This window comes from Oryctolagus cuniculus, chromosome 19, assembly GCF_051225735.1.
Source record: "Oryctolagus cuniculus isolate XC-2025 breed Fujian yellow rabbit chromosome 19, ASM5122573v1, whole genome shotgun sequence".
In the NCBI taxonomy this organism is placed as follows: Eukaryota; Metazoa; Chordata; class Mammalia; order Lagomorpha; family Leporidae; genus Oryctolagus; species Oryctolagus cuniculus.
In genome coordinates this window covers 58,158,666-58,180,297 of record NC_142885.1, presented here as the reverse complement: position 1 = coordinate 58,180,297, position 21,632 = coordinate 58,158,666, and the positions used below count along the sequence as shown (strand labels likewise).

The window sequence follows — 21,632 nt, the reverse complement described above, 5'->3', positions numbered from 1 at the left end:
GCAGCACCTGCCAGCCCATCTAGTACATTGTAGGTATCCGGGGAAGGTTCATTTGAAGGGAAGGTTTTGTTTTGGTTTTCACAGCTTGGCACTTTCTCCAGCACACCATCCATTTGTTCTCCCATTCTCCCACCTGGCAACAGCAGGCAGGTACTGGAGAGATAAAGGTAAACAAGAGATAGTGTTTGGTGTTGTGAGTAGGTGGGTGAGGTGTCAGCTCTCGGAGCTCAGTTAACACTATCTATTAGGAGTCCTAATAGGGGCTGGTGCTGTGGCGTAGTCGGCTAAGCCTCCGCCCGAGTTGCCAGCATCCCAAATGGATGCCGATTCGAGTCCCAGCTGCTCCACTTCTGATCCAGTTCCCTGCTAAGGGGCTGGGAAAGCAGCAGAGGATGGCCCAAGTGCTTGGGCCCCTGCACCCATGTGGGAGACCTGGAAGAATCTCCTGCCACCTGGCTTCAGACTGGCCCAGCTCTGACTGTTGCCCCCATTTGGGGAGTGAACCAGTAGATGGAAGCCCTCTCTCTCTCTGTGTAACTCTGCCTCTCAAATAAATAAATGAATAAATAATCTCAAAAAAAAAAAAAAAAGAATCCTAATACCAGTTCTACAGGGTTGCCTTGAACAGGAGACAGGGTACCACTTGAAGAGTTCTTGACACAGTGCCTGCCAACCAGGCAACATTCAATCAGTTTTGGTGTTTATCATCATTGGTGTCATGATAGATGAATTATAAGACCACTGAGGCAGGGCCCAGCCAGAGGTGAGAACAGAGCCCTTGGGCCCCACGCTGTGCTGTGGGAATAAGCAGCTGACAGAGAAGGAGCCCTAAAACACTTGCTAAGCTGCCGGAGTTGCGCAAGTGCAAAGTGTTTACTTTTATGGGTCCAGCTATTATCTGGGCCCTCATGTGACATTTCTTCCATATTTTTCCTTTTTGAGGCTTTCATTTTGACTTGATTTTATTCCCGTGAAAAATGTAGTGAGCACAAAAGAATCTCCTCCTGATTGGTTCTGGGTCAGCACACCCTCTGCATCCACCCATTTACTCTTCCCCTCCCAAATGGATACAGTCTTTCTTGTTTTCATTGGTGTGAGAATATCTATGCTTCTTGTTTAAAAAAAAAATCAAATCGTAGAGAGACGTACAAAGAACAAAATATCAGTTGAAATAAATCACTTAGAGGTACTACATTTAATATTCTGGTGAAAAAATTTTCTCCAGATACTTTTATACATTTCTCTGCAGCTCTATCTGGTCTTCCAGTCTTATGTAAATGGATTCAATCTATACAAACAAACCATTTTCCCCTCTGAACACTTTTGTTTCTTTAATTGACACATGAAAATTGTACGTTGTTATGGAAAGCCATGGGATATTTTGAGTCTTGTGTATCTGGTGTGATGTTTAAATCAGGGTAAATGTATCTGTCTCCTCAACCATTTACTGTTTCTTTGTGGTAAAAACATTCAAAATCCTTTCTTCTAGCTATTTTGAAATATTGTGCATTATTATTATCCATAGTCAGTAGAACACAAGAAGTAACTGCTCCTTTCTAAACGTCACCTAGTGCTCCTTACACAGCCTTTCCCGGTCCTCCTCCCCTGACCTCTGGGTACCCCCATTACACGCTGGGAAGATGCACCCCTCCATGCTCTCCGAGTCCTGTGTGTGACCACCAGATGGCGCTCCATCTGAATGTATCCGAGGTTGCCATCCCTGGTGCAGGCTCTGGAAATAAAACGGTCCTGAGCATGGCCCTGGGCACCCTCACCTCGGGCTACAGATGGATCGATTCTGTCTTCAAGGACACCTGAAGTGGGCAAAAGTCACGCTCTCATTCCAGCAGGAAGAGAATCTCGACGCTCTTGGACTGGACAAGTTCTGACTTGGTTTCAGGTCCCTTCGAGTCTAGTTCCTCTTCCCCAGTAAGATGGGGGGATCCCCGCAGAAGGGTCAGTGCCTCCTAACCCAGAGCTCTGGGCAGCAAGGCACTGGTTGCGTTTTACTCTCCATTAGGAAGAAGGTAGGGGCCTGCATTGTGGCATAGTAGGCTGAGCTGCTACTTGGGACTTTGAGACCCCACGTGAATACCTGTTCAAGTCCTGGCTGCTCCACTTCCAATTCAGCTCCCTGCTGTTGCACCTGGGAAGGCAGCAGAAGATGGCTCAAGTGCCTGGATCCCTGCACCCATGTGGGAGACAGGATGGAGCTCCTGGCTCCTGGCTCCTGCCTGGCCCTGACCTGGTTGACACAGCCATTTGGGAGTAAACAAAATGGAAGATTCTCTCTCTTTCCTTCCTTCCCTCCCTCCCTGCCTTCCTCCCCTCTCCCTTTCCCTCTCCTTCCCTCTCCTTCTCTCTTTCCCCCTCCCTACCTCCTTTCTCCGTCGCTCTGTATTTAAATAAATAAATAAATAGATATATAAACCTTTGTTTTTTTTTTTTTTTTTTTTTTTTTTTGACAGGCAGAGTTAGACAGTGAGAGAGACAGAGAGAAAGGTCTTCCTTCTGTTGGTTCACTCCCCAAATGGCCGCTACAAGCAGAGCTACACCGATCCAAAGCCAGGAGCCAGGTGCTTCCTCCTGGTCTCCCATGCGGGTGCAGGGCCCAAGCACTTGGGCCATCCTCCACTGCCCTCCTGGGCCACAGCAGAGAGCTGGACTGGAAGAGGAACAACTGGGACAGAACCGGTGCCCCAACTGGGACTAGAACCTAGGGTGCCGGCGCCGTAGGCAGAGGATTAGCCTAGTGAGCCACGGTGCCGGCCATAAACCTTTAGAAAAAAAAAAGAATAAAGTGGCTAGGAAAGTAGAGGCTAGAAAGAAACAAAGTTATATGAGTTGAAAGCAAAAAAGAAGTTATAAGAAGTAATATCGGATTGGGAGTCAGAAAATTCAAATTTTAGGATTTGGTGTTAACTAGATGGCTGACCTTGGAAAAGCACTTGACCTTTCTGGGGTCAAGCTGACCTATGTGTAGAGGAGGGGTCGGGTAGAATGATCTTCAGCCCTGGTTTGCTTGGATACAAAGATCTCCTTTTTGTTGTTGTTGTTGTTGGTTTAGGGTTTTTGGGGTGTGGGGCTGGGGTCAAATTGTACCTAGAAATGAATCAGTCCAGCACTGCTTGGAGCCCTGGAGAATTTGGGTGCAGCAGCGTCTGGAGCAGGACACAGCTGGCCCCTGAGCTCCACTCTGCATCTGCCCTCCTCGCAGGGCCGGTAGTTCCAGCTGCACCAGCACAGCCTGTGCATCGTTTTTAAATTCCTTTCGCTGTGCTAATTGACACAGAATAAAAAATACCCTGGAAGAAAACAGCAACTGCTCTTGCAGCCGCCAGAGCACCCAGCAATTGGGAGAAGCTGCCGTACAAGCTAACCGAGGCTGGAGACGGACCGACTGGCGTCTTGCAGGCTGAGTGGCCTGTTGCTGGGAACGGGAACAGCTCTGACTGGCGGTGTGAGTGGTAGGAGGCGGGGAGGGAGTGTTGCTGGGTGGCACCAGCTCTGAAGATCCAGACTGATGGAGAACCAGGAGAGGGCCTGCAAAGTAAGACTGAGAGGAGGGGCAGTGGCTGTTTCTGTCACCTGCAAACAGCGAGAACCACAGCCCCTTCCAGGCTGTGTGTCTGCCAAGAATTGGTGTCTCCTAGCGTGTCCGGTCTGGGTAGAGGGGATGTGGGGCCCGAACCCGTCTCTCCAGAGAAGGGCTTGCACCTGTGAGGGTTGTTCCCCCAGAAGCCACGATATCTGGGGACAGTTCTGGTTGTCGTGGCTGGAGTGGGCCAGCAATTCTAGCTTCTAGTGGGCAGAGGCCAAGGACACTGCTAGAAAACCTATAGGTAAGTTTATTTGGGTGCAAAAAAGTTTTCCAATCCCTGTGTAGTTCTTTGTCCCTACTGTGCAATGTTTGTGAGCATTTGGAAGACCCCTCATACTACAGATAAGTGTGTAGAAGCAGTTGTGTATGTGTCGGGGGATGGGTAGCAGGTGACAGCGTCCCCGCTCTGGGGCATCTCTGGGACCCTGCTGATCCTGGGGTCCACTTTGGGACGATCACAGACCTCTCCAGGCTCTGAGTACCATTCTCCATCAGGGACTGACCTGCTTCATGCTGGGAGCAGAGACAGATGTGATCAAGAAACCAGGAAATGGCAGTGCTAGACCAAGTTCTTGAAGCAAAGGAAATTGCAATCATTTGGTGTTTTCACCAGAGACAAGAGTCTAAGAGTCTGGGAGGTGAAAGAGGAAGAGTCTCGGGTTCGAGTCCCCTCAGTTCTCCACAGGGTAGCTGGGCAGTCTTCTCGTGGCTCCGGACCTCACTCTCTCCTCTGTAAAATGGGCAAACAGGAGTACCTGCTTCCTGGAGTGTTTGAGTGTGACGATGACCGTGAGCTTCTTCGCAGAGTGGCAGGACAGCACGGACCACGGAGGGGGAGTGGTAGCTCTTGGTCCTGTTAATGTTCTCGTTGTCAGCTTGGAAGTCGATAGCGAGGATGAGGACTGGGGAGCTCTTGCTCTTTCCCCCTCTGCAGGAGATTAACACGAGGAGGACACAAGTAGATCGCCCCCAGCGCTGCCTCCTCCTAGGCTGCGGGTCCCGGGACTTTTCCCACTCTTCCCGGGAGCCATTTGCCCTTTCTCTCATCTCCTGGCAAGAACACGGGGAGAGAAATTAAAGCAATAAGGGCTGAACTGTCTGTGATTGAATAGAGCGCGTGATAATGATATATAAAGCCAAAAGCACTAAGTGGGCAAAACTGTGCTACAGAAGTGAGTAAAACCGAGATAAATCCATCCCCTGAGAGCTATAACACATAACTCAAGAAACGGGAGCAGCAGGGGTCTGCGAGCCCTCGGAAGAACACTTGGCACTCCCGCTGAGCACAGCCTCTGTCCAGCATCCGTAATTTCCCACGTGCTCAGGGCCAGTCACTGCTGCCAGGTGCCAGGGGTGCTGCTGGTCAGAGCAGGGTTTTGGTGGAACCTGCACGCTGCACCCACCCTGTCTGGTGGCAGAGATCTGAGGTCTAACCACAACGGGCCCGAGGGCTGGATGAGCACCAGGAGGCCTGGGTTTCAGCTCTGTTTCCACCTCTTTTGAGCTACGTGATTTGCACAATTTTAAAAAATTATTTAGGGGCCGGCGTTGTGGCATAGTGGGTAAAGCTGCCGCCTGTGATGCTGGCATTGCATTTGGGTGTTGGTTCGTGTCCCACCTGCTCCACTTCTGATCCAGCTCCCTGCTGATGGCTTGGGAAAAGCAGTGGAGTTCTTGGGCCCCTGCCACCCTTGTGGTAAACTGGAGGAAGCTCTTGGCTTCAGCCTGGGGCCATCTTGGGAGTGAGCCAGTGGGTGGAGGATCTTTTTGTCACTCCCTTTCTCCCTCTCTATAAATCTGAGTTTGAAAAGTAAATGAATACATTAAAAAATATTTTATTTTTTGAAAGGCAGAGACAGAAAGAGAGAGGGAGACAGAACCCTTCATCTGCTAGTTCACTCCCCAAATGCCTGTGACAGTCAGAGCTGGGCCAGGCTAAAGTTAGGAACCTAAAACTCAACGTACGTATTCCAAGTGGGACTAGAAATCCAAGTACTTGAGCCCTCAGCCTCCCAGGGTGCACGTTAGCAGGAAGCTGGGTCAGAAGCAGAGGAGCCAGGACCCACGCCAGCGTAGGACGCAGGCATCCCCGGTGGTGTGTTAACCACAGTGGCTCTCGCTGAGATGTGTGCTCTCGATGAAGTCACTTTACCTCTCTGAAGCCCCATTTCGTCACCTGGGCATTGGAGGTAGAAATGTCTGCTGTTGAACGAGCACGAAGTTGCAGTGTGGTGGAGAGAAGGTCTGCTGTCCTGTTACAGAGCAGGGTGAGCACAGGCAGCAACAGTGCGCTCTGTAGTTCACAACACCAGGAGAGGAGGTTTCAGATGCTCTCTCCACAAAGAAGGGAGGCATGTCGGAGGCTGTGGCGGAGCTCACTGTCCTGACTCAAGCATTGTACCATATATTTGAAGGGTTCAAATGGTCCTTGGGACATGTGTACTGTGAGGAAACTGCATGGATTTGAAAAAGGCTTTTGCATCAAAGTAGATGTATCTTCTAAGCTCAGTTTTCAGCAAGCATTTCGAAGTCCCCTTGTACTTGGATCAGAGCAGCACGTGGGGACCTGCAAATATGTACAAGGCCATGTCAGCTTTACAAAGTGACGCATTTCCTGCTACAGGGAAGTGTGGAAGCTCACCCGGCAGGGTGGTCTCGCAGTGGTGTGGATTTTAAAACATTCCACTGAAAGCCGTGGTTCTCAAAAGGGGGTCCCTAAAGGAACACCGTCAGTGTCACTGGGGAATTATTAGAAATCACATTCTTGGGCCATACCCCAGGCTTACTGAGCTGGAAGCACTGGAGTGGCCCCTGGCAGTGTGAGTTTTACAAGTCTTGGAATGCTGCTACCGATTGAGCGTGAGCCTTTTACAGAAAAATAATGCGTGCTGTTCCCTGGTGTCATCCTACGTGTCCAGTCCTTAATAAGGATGGAAGGGACTCAGCATCCACAGGTGCTGTCTGGGCTCCCAGGCAGTCCCTCGGCTTGGAAACAAGACTGTGTATTCCTTGGCTGGTGCCGCGGCTCACTAGGCTAATCCTCCGCCTGCGGTACCCACACCCCAGGTTCTAGTCCTGGTTGGAGTGCCGGATTCTGTCCCAGTTGCTCCTCTTCCAGGCCAGCTCTCTGCTGTGGCCAGGGAGTGCAGTGGAGGATGGCCCAAGTGCTTGGGCCCTGCACCCCATGGGAGACCAGGAGAAGCACCTGGCTCCTGGCTTCGTATCGGAGCAGCATGCCAGCCGTAGCGGCCATTTGGGGGGTGAACCAACGGAAAAAGGAAGACTTTTCAATCTCTCACTCTCTCATTCTCACACTCTGCCTGTCAAAAAAACAGATGTGTGTTCCAGGGGATGATGCAGGGGCGCTGAGTCCCTGCAGATGGGGGGCGTTCCTTGAGTCCAGGTCCATGTGACTTCCCTTCCATCCAGGTCCTGCACTTGCTCCCTTCCCCTCCCTCAGATACGAGAGACACTTTCCATCTGGGAAAAGCTCAGGGAGGCAGAGACTGCCCTCTGCCTAACAATCCCTCTGTCCTGTTTGGAATTGGTGCCCCGATTCCCTTTAGGTGTGGGCTTCGAGTTCTGGAACTCACAATGCGAAGTGTTTGGAATGTGAAGTTCTTTCCCTTGCTTTTCTGCAACCCATCCCTTACATAAGGAAGCATCAGCAGATCTAGCTGCTAGAACGTGGGCGAAGAGAACTAGGAGCATCAGGGACTCTGTGGCGGGGAGAGTGGGCAGTGATTTCAGGGGTGACGCCTTGCCATGTAAATTCATAAGGTAGGCAGGGAGAGGTACAGGTCATTCCACTGAGTGTCCTTGACAACCTTGCCTTTGGTTTAGGTGACAGGACTGGGACCCAGGTTCAGGATGCCACGTAGAAAAGGGAGACAGTTTCTCATGCAGGCGTTCCCTCCCATGTACCGTGATGAGGACTCGAATACTCTGTGCCTAACCCAGGCCTCTCTTCCTTCTGACCCTGGAGAACTCAGCTAGCCAGAGTGGTCTGTTTCTGTCTTTCAGGAGATCCGTGTGATACAAGAAGGAGAAATGCTTTTGTGTCCATTTAAAAACCTTATTATGCTTGTTTCGATGTGGTGGTTCCAGTAGTTACATTCCGGAAAGCATGGGTTCTGCAGCTCTGCAGTCTTGAATGTGAGCTCCCCGTTGTAAGAAGGGAATTAGAGGCATTGCAAGGAGCCTGGCTTCCGTCTGATTAGAACCACAAAGACTCAAGCCGGCAGTTCTTAGAAACATAAAACTCACGTTCAGCGGGGCTGGGAGAGGGGCTGTGGGATATTTGTATGATGGGTTAGACTTATAAAATGCATTATTATATGTCAATCACCAAGATAGAATCCTAACTGGCAACTATTAGGATCAGATTGGAGTAAGAACTGATAATACTTAAGGGCAGCTTAAAAGCTACCAAGAGTACTTCTCGGAGTCATACCTACAACTGCGTATGCTCCTGAGCAAAGCATGCACAATGAAGATTATACTTAACCTTTTTTTTTTTTAAGGTTTTATTTATTTATTTGAGAGGTAGTGCTACAGACAGTGAGAAGAAGAGACAGAGAGGTCGGTCTTCCTTCTGTTGGTTCACTCCCCAAATGGCCACAACTGCTGGAGCTGGGCCCATCCGAAGCCAGGAGCCAGGAGCGTCTTCCGGGTTTCCCAGGCCATAGAGAGCTGGATTGGAAGAGGAGCAGCTGGGACTAGAACCAGCGCCCATATGGGATGCCAGCACCGCAGGCGGAGAATTAACCTGCGCCACAGCGCCAACACTTAACTTTTTATACAACATTCTTGATCTCTTTTATATATAAAATCATTGTCAGACCAGAATCTCCTCGGTAATGGTGAACAGCAGTGATTCTTACTAATGCCATCTTCCTTTTTTAATTTTTAACACTTAAAAAATAGATTAATGTGTAGTACTTGTACATTTGTATGGGGTACAGTGCAATTTTCACATAACATATAGAGCATAAAATCATCAAATTAGGCAATTAACACTCCTGCCTCTTTATCTTTTCTTCATGTTTGGAGCCGACAGCTCCACCCTTCCATGCTGTGTGCAGCGTGTTGCACCTGACTGTGGGCTACAGTCCCCCCACGGTGCTGGGACGATGGGCTCTACTGTTTGTGCTTCAAGGCTTTTAATTTATACTTAAAAAATAATTTGAAAAGCAGAGAAAAATACACCCAGCTATAAATACAGATAGAGAGTTCCCACCCACTGGTCCATTCTCAAATGCCCACAGTGGCTGGGCCTGGGCCAGGACAAAGCTGGAAGCCAGGAATTCAATCAAGGTCTCGCAGGTAGGTGGCAGGAAACCAACTGCTTGAGCCACCGCTGCCTCCCAGGGCCTGCATTAGCAGGGAGCTGGAATTGGGGGCGGAGCCAGAACTCCCTGGGTGCTTCTAACCACTGGGTCAAGTGCCCACTGCCTGGAACCTTGGGCTTCTGTCTGTCTTGGTGCCCATTATCCAGCCTCCCTCTGTCTCCCCTCCTGCACCTCCCAGATATCTGGCGAGCAGCACACTTTCTGTGTATTCTACAGTAAAACTGTTCTAGGGGTCTCCTGGTCAAGATGCAGCAGTGCCATGAGGCCAGGCTGCGTGTGTGCCTGAAGAGGAGTGCAGTTCTCCTTTCCACAGCCCTGCGTCCAGGAGGAGGGAGGGGCAGACAGAGCACTTCCGGTTTCAGTCACCGCACAGACTTGGCCCTCGTGCTTGGTGAGGAAATGCAGGGTTCCCTCTGAGCTGCGAGGCCCTGCTCTTATCTGGCACAAAGGGATGAAGAGACATCGAGGTTGACAGCCTGGAGCCAGCGTGGCTTCTGCTGGACTTCAGAAACGCTGACTTAGTTCTGCACGTGGTATTAGGGGCGCACATTCCTGAGGTCAACCGACACACCTGACAGACTTGTTTCATGGAAGAAAATTAGAGTTTGGTGTTGGCTGTCGTTTTGGTGAGTAATTAAGGGGTTTGGCCCTCATTCCCTATGCCCTGCAATAACACACCCGCCCAAATCACCACTTGGCAGTCTGCAGCTGAACTCAGACACGAAATAGTCAGTTTCATTTCGCTCACCAGGTAACAAGCGGCTTGGACGCCACTGTGGAGGGGTAATTGCAATTCAGCTACCATAGGCACTCTAGCTTAATTGCTGTACAAGATGACAGCAAGGAGGCCCAAATGGCGGGGTGCATCCTATACTTGCCCTTCCTTGGCTTGACAGAGGCGTGGGTGGTGTTGGGTTTGGTCCACCTGACTCCCAGGACTTTCCAGGAAATCTGCATTCATAGAGAAAGAAGAAGATAAGGAAGGACTATTGGCTGGCAGGGATGCTTTCGTAGTTGGCCCTCCAATTCCGTGAGTTTCATGTCTGTGGGTTCAACCAGCTGCAGATGGAAAATATTCAGGAAAAGACAGTATTTGTACTGAAGATATGCATGCTTTCTTCTTTATTCCTGCAACAGTGCAGTCTAACAACCCCTTTCATAGCATTTGCATTGTGTTAGGTATTGTAAGTAAGCCAGAGGTGACTTCAAGTATGCCAGAGGGTGCGAGTGAAGCTTGTACCGTGCCCTTGTGTGTAAGGAACTTGAGTACTAACAGGTTTTGGTCCCTGTGCAGGGGCCTGGCACAGATTGCCTGTGGGTACCCAGGTATGGCTGTGAGGTTGGAGATGGACAGAGCTCCACAGTGTTGCTGTGCTGGGACCTTCCCCATGGAGAGAATGCTTTCCCACCTGAGACCCGCAGAGATAGCTTTTGGAGTGGGGTGTGGGAGGAAAAAGCAGTGGCGTAGCAGTCAGGAAGTCTGCTCTGTCATTCATACCCATCAGCTCCCAGGAACCCAGAGTCAGCTCCTGAACCACTGAGCCCTGGTACAACGCCAGCCTTCATCCTGGCACGTTCAGACTGCCTTCTCTCCAGCCATTCCTGGCTTGAACACCTTCTTTGCCCTCCTGATTCATGGTATTAGAACTCGTTAGTACCAAAGCATGGAAAACACAGCTCAAATTCACGCGTTCACTTAGCTGATCTAGTAACTGATGTGGTTTTAGGCACGGGTGGATGTGTGGAATCTGATGATGGCATCAGGACTCAGTTCCTCAGAACTCTGTCAGTTCTGCTTGCCCTAGTGTGACTCCATTTTCTTTCCTCCTGTTGGCGATATGGCTGCCAGAAGTAACCAGCTTACATCCTCAGAGCTCCAGCTGCACCAGAACAGAGTAGCTCTGTCTCAGCAATCTCAACAGGGTGTTTTACCGGCTTTGGAAGAACCGTATGAGGCTCCTGGTTTGGGACATACCCCTCCACCACCCCCACTCCATCCCTTCCCCCAGCTCTGTAGCACTTGAATGACGATGGGCAAGCATTGACCAAGTGGGGGCTGTTGCAAGCAGAGGGGATGGATGGATATTGATGGCACAGCTGCAGATGCCCGTTCTGCCTCATCTCCCACGTTGTGGCCCGAGGGCTCCTCCACAGCAGGAATTTCACGAGATGACTGGTGTGAATTCTGGCAAGAAGTGTCTTGCAAGAAGCTAAAATTAGCTAGTGTTTGTCAGAAAGTTTTACTTATTTATTTTTAAAAGAGTGGATTCAGGATTATCCTTATGGTGCTTGTCAGTTGTGGCTAGATGGACATTTATGATTCTATTGTTTCTGTGTTTTGTAAAACTGAACATTGCCATGACAAAGGTAGCCCTCAGAGTATGTCAGTTTTGCTCATTTGGGAGGTCAGGGCTGGTGCGTTCAGGCTGCTTGGAGGATCCGGGGAGGAGGATCCCAGCCACATGTGACAGCTTGGCTGAGCCTTGCAGGGTGAGGGGGGTGACTGGCCGAGGGGGTGCCTTTTGGATGTGAGTGGGAAGGGGCTGGTGAAGTGCAGAGTGATCCCCAAGCACTGTAAGTGTCCCCTGCAGGGCTGTTTCTCACACGCAAACCTGTTCCCTCTCTAGGCTTCTTTCCAATTCTGGTGCGCCTTGTCTTCCTACTCACTCTGTTAAGTCATCCTCAGTTCAGTCTGTTAAGAACCATGAGAGCAAAAAGAAGAAAAAAGGAAATTTTGACTTTTACAGTTCAGAAGGCAGAGTCTGGGGGGAGCAGAAAGGAGGTGGAGTTACCAAGCCTTCTCCAGCACTCGACTTGCCAAGAGATCGCCCAGGTTGGGGAAGGACGAGAGCCAAAAATCTGTCAGAGAAAACTCCATTGAGGGGGAGGGGCACAATGACAGATGTGCCTCGAAACCACGGGCCGTGACCCAGCAGCCACTGCGGCCAGTGCGTGAAGTCCTTGCCAGTTCATCTGGCGGGGGCTCCACGTGTGTCTTCTGGTTCATGACACACGCGAGATGTAGGGAGATGTTTGCCACGAGATGCTTTTACGTGGAGTGAGTGATGACCACCCCTCAGTGTTGACATACTTAGGTGCCTGTTTGCATATATTTGTGTGAGTGTGGACAAAAGTATGAAGGTACACAATTCCTCCCAGCAGAAAGAGGTGAAGAGGTGGGAAAGAGGTGTTTTTTTTTTTTAGATGTGTTCAATAGAAAAGTGTGTGTAATAACTCCACTCACGTGACCTTACGTAGATAGGTACATGTGCATATACTGCTTTGCCACCATGTCTCTGCTCTGAGAATTTAGCATCCGGCCCCAAGCTAGGTCGGATGCACAAGGCGGGCTTTGCTCTACGGCTTTGAGTTTGCAGGGTTTGGAGGCTGTAGAAGCTGCCTTGATGCCCTGACTGAGCTGGGAGCCAAGCTTCCTTCACTCCTCTGTCCAACCTGGGCTTCCTCATGAGTAGAGATGAGGTAGCGGGAGCCTAGGGGAGTATCTGCCGTGGGGCAGCCCTTCACAGAGTCTTGGGTAAATGCATGAATGAGTGAGGTAATGAGTGAAGAAGTGAGCAAGTAAAGAGGTGAGACGATGGATGAACGAATAAATTTGTTCCTCAGAAGGAGCCCTGACAGGGTTGTTAATTACTCCTCCAGGCAAGGGTGGCTTTGCGTTGAGCCACCCATCATCCTCTCCCAGTGCCTTCCTGGACAAAGACCCACTGAGTACAGTTACCTCTTGGCTGCAGGCATGGAAGGGAGAAAAACTAACTGGCTCCCATCTCCTCCTCATCAAACGTTTGCCAAGCACCTGTCCCATGCAAGGCATTAACTAGGGACCGTGGGAGATGAGAGGTGCATGTTGTAGCCTTCCCTGCAGGAACACTGGGAAACGCAGCTGGAGGAGTCACCGTCAGAGGCCGGGAAGGACTCCACAGAGAGTGGAAGCACAAGCAAAGCAGTGAGGAGCATGAGCTTGAAGCCAGATCCCTGCCTGCCTTGGATCCCGTCCCCCCCCAATCTCCAACCTCGGACAAACCAAGGGAATAATGGTAGCAACCACCTCCCGGTCGTGTGCTGAGGATTAAATGGGCAAATACAAGTGAAGAACTCAGAACAGTCGCCTTCACATCCGCATCCACCTTAGGTGTGACCTGTGTGAGAGAAGGACTCTCATCAGGGCAGGGTGGCACAGTGTGGAGAGAGGTGGGGGTGTGAGGCGGGGGTTGAGCCAGCCTGGTTCAAAACCCGATTCTCTCATTTCCTACCTATGTGACCTTCACGTAAACTCTCCTAAACTCTCCAAAGCTCGGCTTCCTCACTTACAAAATGGTAATAACCACACCAATTTCATTGAGAACATGTGTTCGCCATGGCATGATAAATAGCAGTTATTATTGAAGAAGAGCACAGTAGAAAGGATCCCAGAGGAAGGTGAATAAATTAAGCAGGATGACACGTCTGTCTTCTCCCCCATTTTCTCTTGGAGGCCTCATCATTACCGGTTTGCATTTCTATTTTAATCATGTTGTAGGTTTACAGTATTTTTTCCCCCTGCATCTTTATATGCTATAATTTGGGTACTATTTTTACACAATGAGACCATTTTTAACCGAGAACAGATTCAATTGTCTTTCAGCATATATCATTGTTTATCTTAATTAATGCTAAAATATTCTTAGGGGGAAAAACACATCCCACAGAGTATTATGCAAGGAAACTTAGCATTCATTTTTGCCTCCCTCTTGTCTGGCATATCGGTTTATAAAGGTTTTAGCATCCTGTTATTTCAATGACAATACGCACACTCTTAAATGCAGACACACATCAGTGGGAATTAAATCGCAAGGTGTCAACAGCAGGTCGTGGATTAGCACCAGCAAAGTATGTGTTGGAGGCTGGAGGATTGACAGCTGAAAGGCGACAGGAACTGTGCTGTGAGGATGCAGTTGGCTGAAGTCAAGGGCTTCTGCTTTGATTGATCCGTGAAGCATTTCTTGAGTTGGGCTAAGCCTGTCTAGGCTCTGGGCTGGGAGTGTTCCATAATAAGGCTCTTAGGTTGCTCAGCCTGGGGTGGACACCTTTGTTGTTGATCAGCATCTATTTTTCTTCCTTCCAGTCAGATGCCGCATGTGCCCCAGGTGCCCTGAGCATGGATGGACAGGTAAGAGAGCTGACCAGTCACCATACACTATCTCCCTGGCTGTAGTGGTTGGGCAAGGGATGACCCTGCGACACACAGAGCCAGCGACACTGGATTGGGGGACTTCAGATAGAAACACTGGGAGAGGGGTTCTCATTCGGCTGGGATTCCAATCAGGGAGAAATATTGCTGGGAGCTGCCACTGTTCATCTTTGCGGGTGAAGAGGGGAGCGTTACCCTGAGTGAAAACATGAAAGCAAGCAAGGCTGAGAGATGGAGGCAGGTTCTTGGTGACATCCCCTGGATGCTGAATCTCTGCTTGTTTAATGTCCGTCTGCCCTCCGGAGAGTTGATGATTCAATGTGATCCAGTAAGTCCTCTCCCTCTCTGGCGTCTCCCCCAACCTCCATCCATGTTCAAGGTTGATTGGGTTGGGTTTCTGTCACTTATATCCAGAAGAGTTCTGGGGAGTGGAGCGTTTCCACAGGCAGTTGTGAGAAGCCAGGACCCTCTGCTGAGTAGAGGGAACAACTTGATTTTGACCACGTGTGCGGGAACGTGCACCTAACGGCATCTCTCACCCCAGACTTGCTTGTTCTGCCAATACTGACGAATGGTTTGGCCTCTGGAAATTCCCGAGTGGTCTTTAAGTCACATGGTCTGGAGGAGCTCCCAAGAGGCTGGACGATGTAAACCCTGAAGCCTCACTAGGTCATGCAAGAACCCTAAAGGAGCTGATAGGAAGGCTGCACGTCAGACATGTTAAGCCTAGGATCGAGGGAACTGACCCAGGATGATCTAGTTGGTTAGCCAGGGTGAGGGGAGGACGCTGTGACAACTGTCCATAGGAGGTAATTATCTCTTGTTGAAAATTTCTCACAACTCAAATACGGTCCTAAATGCGTTCCATACACTGCTATGTTTAATCTTCTCAGCAGTCCTGTGAGTAATGGAGCTTTTACAGGTCAGGGAACTGGGGCTTAGTGAGGTGGAGTGACTTGGTCAATCACAGGTAGGATTTAAACTCGGTTTGTCTGCCTCTGATTTGATAGAGGACTTGGGTCCATGACTAGGGAGTGTGAGAGAGGGGACAGTGTTCAGCCTCCCAAGGTAATAAGGGAGCCGAGGCTAAACTTTTGGTCACAGATTCAGCCTCACAGGGGCAGACCCTGACAGCACTGGGAGAGCGGAGTGAACAGGGAACAGGCCAGGGCTTGTGCAGCAGCACCGCACGGCGGGGTTGGGAGGGTGCCACAGTGGGTCTGCCTGTATCTGGGGCTTGTGGCAGAGGATAGACACAGGACTCCAAAGTTAATTCAGGCCTAATCCCAGAGTTGGAGCAGAGCTGGCTCAGGGATGGGAAAGTAAGGAGAGAGAGAGATGGATAGAGGACTCCTGTGGAGCCTTGAGGCTAAAAAGAAAAAGAAAGATTCCTTTATTCATTAAAACAACTATTATAATAAACTAGTACATGATCCCCACTGGACTAGGGTCTTCCTCACACATTGATCTGAGGCCCAGAGAGGCCAAGTGAGCCATCCAAGGTCACACAGGAGCTGAACTGTGGTTAAAAGCTAGGTCCACCGAAACGTGACGATATTCCCACAGGTGTCTCCTGGAGAATTCAAGTAATAAACTGATCATTAGCTCTGAAGGAGGAGTCTTAGGGGCAGTTCACATGTGCAGATAATGACTGTGCCTTGTGGTGTGCTGACAACCTGGACGCTACCTTCAAAACAACCCTGTGGCATTTAGCCAGGCGTCACCGTCACCATTACCATCATTGTCGTCATGGCTGCTATCTGTTGTACTAACTTTTAGTGAATACAGTGTCTGCATGTGAACCCAGGCATCTCCAACTTTCAGACATGCCTGAGTTGTTAAGCAAGACACCTCTACCTCCGACTGCGCCTCAGTTGGCTATTGTCAGAACAAAATGAAGTAGTACAGGCAGAGGGCTCAGAGGGGTGCTTGGCACGCAAAGCTCAGTCAGCGTTGGCTTTCATCATGGCCATTTCCATCTTTGCATCACCGTCTCTCTTTTTTGTGGCTAACCCACCATGCTCGAGTGTGCTAGGAAATGCAAGGGCGCTTGCAACGTGCAGAGCCTCTAGGGGTAATCCTGAGGCAAGAGATAAAAGCGGCTCACTTGACATAACTTCATAAACCCATTTTAATCCCGACGTTGATTTTCTGTTAGAATGATCCCTTTCGTGTTTGCATACACAGTTCCTGCATGCCTCTAATACAGACGTATCAATACCATGATTGAGATAAAACAGTTACCTCCTCTGTATTCTCTTTATGCATCAGTCACCCTGGCCTCTTTTTTTTGTCTTTTTTCATCCTCTGCTACACAGTAGCATTCACGGGAGTGCCTCCTTATTCCCTCACCAGCCATAACTCAAGGTGGAGGTTTCAAATAATGACAAGTAGTAAAATAGGAGAGATTTAAGCAAATTCAACTGGAAATAATACAGAGAAATATTACTCACCCTGGACACGTGCCTCTCTTTTGATCTCCCTTGTCCAGGATGCACTTTTTTTTTTTTTTTTAAAGAAATGCTCCTTTCATAGAAAGAAGCAAGCAGACACTAAAAGGAAACCTCATGTCTTTGTTGAGAAATAATTAGTCTGATGGACAAAGGAGCGTAGAAAGAAATTCGTTTGTTTCCTAAGCCCCTTTAGGCAGCACGTCTTTCTTAGGTTTGGGCTTGTAGATGAGAGTTTGGGAAATGGAAAATTTTCTTGAATAAGAATTCAGGAAGTTTGACCTATGCAGTTACCTCTCTCTTAACTTGACAACAATTGGCAATTACTTTTTGATCCGAAGCGTGAGGATGAATATGGAAAGGGAGTGTGAATCATTCTCCTTCGGAAACGCTTTCCTCTCTCCTGTGCTGCACCTGAAGCGGATTTGCCTTTTTTTTTTTTTCCAGTCCCAAAGATTCAATATAATGTAGACTTGGAAATACCTGTGTTTGCTGCAGCTGGGGGCGAAAACAGTTGGCAAATCGATGAATCAGTTTCTTTTCTTTTCCTCTTATGGAAGCTTCCAAGACCTTGACAGTGCTTTGCAATGGGGTGCATTGGCTCCTAGTGTCGGCACATGGCACCCACATGTGGCTTAAGACTCTCAGACCCCAGTGGCTCTGGTGAAGATGGAGCACTACGCTGCAAGCAGGATCATGGTTGTCTATAGGTGACTGGGAAAGCGTGGGGCTCTGAAGTCCGTCTCACCAGGATTAAGATCCTGCCTCCTCTGGGATCTGGAGCTGATGGCTGGATTCCTGCCACATTGAGCATCCTCACTGTAGAATGGGAATGAGTAGCTCCCTTGCAGAGCAGTGTGTCCTCAGCCTTGGAGCTGTTGACATGTTGAGCCTGGCCATTCTTCGCTGCAGGGGGCTGTTCTGTGCATTGTAGGGTGCTTAGCATTACTCTTGGCCTCTGATCACATTGTGATGACCAAAATAATCCCCAGACATTGCCAAATATCTCATGGAAAGTACAACCTCTCTCTTCTTTATTGATAGCTACCAGCATGGAGTGACTGTGAAGCAATCCTGATAAAGCTCTCAGACACTGCCTTGCAGACAACACATAGCAGATGCTCAGTCAGCACCAGTTGTTACTGTGCTAATAAACAGAAACCCAATATCATGATTTTCCTCTTGAGGAATCTTACAGGCTCTCTGGATCTCTGAGGTCCCAGATTCCAACTGTGCTGACAAGATATTCTGCTTTCTAGCAAAACCACCAGTCTCTAGGAACAAGCAAATCGATATTCAGGTGGTTCTATGAATGAGTGGCCTCCTCTCACCTTGGTCTGAGAGCTGTAGGCAGGAATTTTAGAAAAGGGTCATGAGAGAAGACAGATGGCACATCACTGACATTTTAGGTTATCACAAGTCAAAGTATCCCCATGCCTTGGCATCCACTAGAAGTTACTGCACCTGGTCTTCATGGATTGGAGCTCTTGGTGCATCTTGGAGGGGAACAGGAATAATGATCTGCGTTGCGGGAGGAACCTACCCGACTGGCTTTGTTCTTCTATATCTTAGTTCTAGCTATTTCTACCAATTGATGGACTGCTCAAGATGGTTCTGTTGTTTGATCACTGTCATGGACTACATTGCAACTCACCAAAATTCACATGTTGAAGCCCTAACCCGCAGTGTGACTGTGTTTGGGGATGGAGCCCTTGGGTTATAGGGGTGGTGCCTTATAATCTGACCGAGCTGATGTCCTTATAAGAAGAGAAAGAGAAAGCAGAACTCCCCCCACCCCCTGCACCCAGGAAAGGCCTGTTGAGGATAGAGCAAGAAGACAGCCATGGAGGCCAGGAAGAGAGGTCTCACCAGAAATCAAAATTTCTCACATCTTGGTCTTGGACTTGTAGCCTCCAAAAACGGGAGAAAATAAACCATCCACTGTTGAAGCTGCCCAGTCTGTTGTAGTGGTTTGAGCTGACTTGCACAAGTGCTGACCCAGGTGTGTGGCATACTCCTTTTGTGCTCACAACAGCCTTTTGAGATATGTTCTGTCCTGCGCTCCCCAACATGCTATAGAAGAGAAATAGAGTATTTCCACACTTGTCCAGTGCCACACAACTACAAAATGGAGCCCAGGCCTGTCAGTTTCCGAAGCCCAGGTCCTTAACTGCTAAGCCATCTTAATATGGGTTGTGTCAACCCCCACAGTGCCATTTATAGAATGTTGACATAGTGCAAGCCTCTATGTCCGGGATTTCAATGCATCAGTTATTTAATCATGCCGCACTCCTACACAAAGGTCACAATGGTCCCCATTTTTGCAGATGAGGAAACTGAGGGAGGCTCTGTTAACTCGAAAGGCTGCAGCTTAACTGGCTCTGCAGGAATCTCTAACTAGCTCAGTCTCTGCTTTGGAATCGCAGGGCGGGTAATGCCTGCTGGGATATAATGAGCTGATATTTGCTCTTTAGAGGCCACAGATTGTTGTTGAATTTTTGCAGTCTCTACAGTTTTAATCCCACTAAGGATTCTAGCGGCGAGTGGGAGTGAAGGTCTCAGAAGGAGTTGAGTGCACTCAACTGCAGGTCAGTCCAGCTGGCTTCTCAGGGTTCTGCATTTATGCAAATTGGAGGGAGAGGTCTCAGCCCGAGGAAGGGGGAGTGCACACCTCTCTCCACACTGGCAGTCCTCTCCGAGGTAGTCTCTCCAGCTCAGGGCTTAGCAACAAATTGCATCTCCCTCCTTTATTTCTTCCCAAGGACAAAGAATAATAATTCAAAGCAGAGAAAAGAACTTACACTCATACACTGCGAATTTCCAAAATGTTTTGAGTTCACCTTAAAATCACCAGGGGGAAACAGGTGTTTTCTGACAGATGAAGTCAAGACACAGAAGTCAGGGCTGTTGATCTCACACGCACTGTGTCCTCCCCACGTGGTACCATTTGGGTGCTGCTTATGCTGTAGCTACTTAGTATCCTGTCATGGTTAAGGGCAGCAGCTTTGGAGACAGGCAGACCTAGGTGTGAATCCTACCGGTGACACCAGCCATCTTGGACACACTGCCTGGTTTAAATAAAGATGGGGATAATAACGGTCTTCTGGGGTCAGCTACATTAAACTGAAGGCTATCTATGGAAAGCATGTGGTAGGTGCCCAGTGGTTGTTTTCACTGTCCTTAATGGATGAGAACATTCTAGAATGTGGCCTAAGCACCACCTATCATGACCTGTGAACATCTCCAGGTAAAAGCATCCTCTGAGGGACCTTGGAGGTCACTCCTATTTTGACTGGGAGCTCCCTTGGGTGGGGAAGATGGCATAGTCTGGACTCAGGTGGTATTTAACAAGTGACCATCCAGCTTTGGGCCAAGAAGTCTAATGACCAAGAGTTAACAGAGTTTTTTGTTTCTGAATCCCAGCCTTGAAGTCAGACTCACGTGCCAGCTAGCTGGTCTGTACAATGGTGGGCAAATGTCCCATTAGATTCTTGTGAGTGCTTAGTGGACTAAGGCATGCAATATGCTTAGAATGCTTGGTGAGCTGCAGACGGATGGAGCTCACTTGGTATTCCCACAAGCCCCTCTCTATTTCCTCCTCAGTAGAGGTGGCTGTTAGAAGCCCTGAAACTTGGTGAGGTTTCCTTTATCTTCCTCCTTCTCTGTCCTATTGGGATATGAGTAACATAAAACAGTCGATTTTCCTGAAATGGCCTGTGATGGTTCCTCTGCTCATCCTGGTCGTGTCAATACTCATTTTGCCTTCATGGAGAGGAATTTTTTATCTAAGGACCCCTTTTCCACAATCACAGCTCTAACAGGAATACATTTAGAATTTTTTTCTTTTGAACCATTTCATGAAATCTAAGCACCTAGACTTCCCCCAGGCGCAGTGATGCACATGGTATAAGCATGGAATATGGTGTCAGAAACCCTTGTCTCTCGGCCAGAATTTGCCTCTGACTGTGATAAGTTGGGAGAGGATGTCCCTCCCCACTTCAGGACTCCAGTTTCACCGTTTCTAATGGAGCTGAAAGCCAAGCAATGTCTAAAAGTCCATCCTAATTAGGCTGTTCTGTGTTTTTGTCACTCCCTTGATAACCAGAGCTCAAGTTGATCAATCCTAAGTCCTAAGATGATGAAGCACTTACACCAAAGCTTATGTTTGTTCCTTTTCCCTGTCTGTACCAGACCAGTTTTCTGCTTTTGATCAGGAAGATTTGTGATAAGTAGTTGTCTATTCTTGGCAAATCTCACTTCTCCCGTGTTTTAACAGTATCCCTCCCAGTGGAGTCTGGTGATTAAGAGTGGGGTTCGAAGTTCAAATCCTATTCCTGTTCTTTACTAGCTATGAAATGGAAACCTGTTCCTCTTCCACATTCATTCTACAAATACTAGAGATGAATTTGGTGCTATGGATCCAAGGATGAGCAGGACAGACACTATTCCTGCCTTCTAAGATGTAATCTAGTGGCAAAGACAGCACCAAAAAGGTGGCACCCATGTGAGGAAGACCCACTGTTAGGAGATCTTCTAGCAGATACTCCTAACGCATAGACTGTGCAGAGAGAGGTCAAAAGCAAAGACCGAACGTGAGAGACACGAAGGGATTCATGCGCTAGACAGAGAAGTCGGGGGCTGGAGACAGGAGGGTATCGAAGGCTTCAACATAAACTCAGAAAAGTTCATGAGGAAGAAAGCAAAATATGGAGTGGGCAGTAGAGAGGGGAACAGTGTGGGAGTGGAGAGAGAGTGAGCGAGCGAGCGCCAGGTCATGAAAAGGATTTGTAAACTGTATTAAGGAGAATCAACCTTAATCCCCAAAGCAATAGGAGCCCCTCAGACAATTTTAAGAAGAGAATTACATGATCAAGTTTTTATTTTGGAAAAATTGGCTGCATTGTGGAGAATGGTTAGTGTTGGAGGATGAAGGAGGGAGAGCCAGTTGGAGGATATAACAGTAATCTAGGCAAGAGACTGACAGAAAGATGGCTGCTTGAGTGCTAGGATCTTTGTCAGTTTTGTTTCTATGAGAGAGAGTC

At 48.8% G+C, this 21,632-nt stretch overlaps 1 long non-coding RNA gene across 22 annotated transcripts in view; it reads left to right on the top strand.

Moving 5' to 3' along the window:
- LOC103348570 (uncharacterized) overlaps window positions 1–21,632 on the top strand; it is a 226,909-nt gene that overhangs the window by 54,863 nt on the left and 150,414 nt on the right. For 18 of the 22 annotated variants that reach the window (XR_016225721.1, XR_016225703.1, XR_016225725.1 and 15 more), the window contains one exon: window positions 14,075–14,119. This is a non-coding gene — a long non-coding RNA (uncharacterized LOC103348570). The other 4 variants (XR_016225713.1, XR_016225718.1, XR_016225708.1 and 1 more) reach the window with 4 other exon arrangements.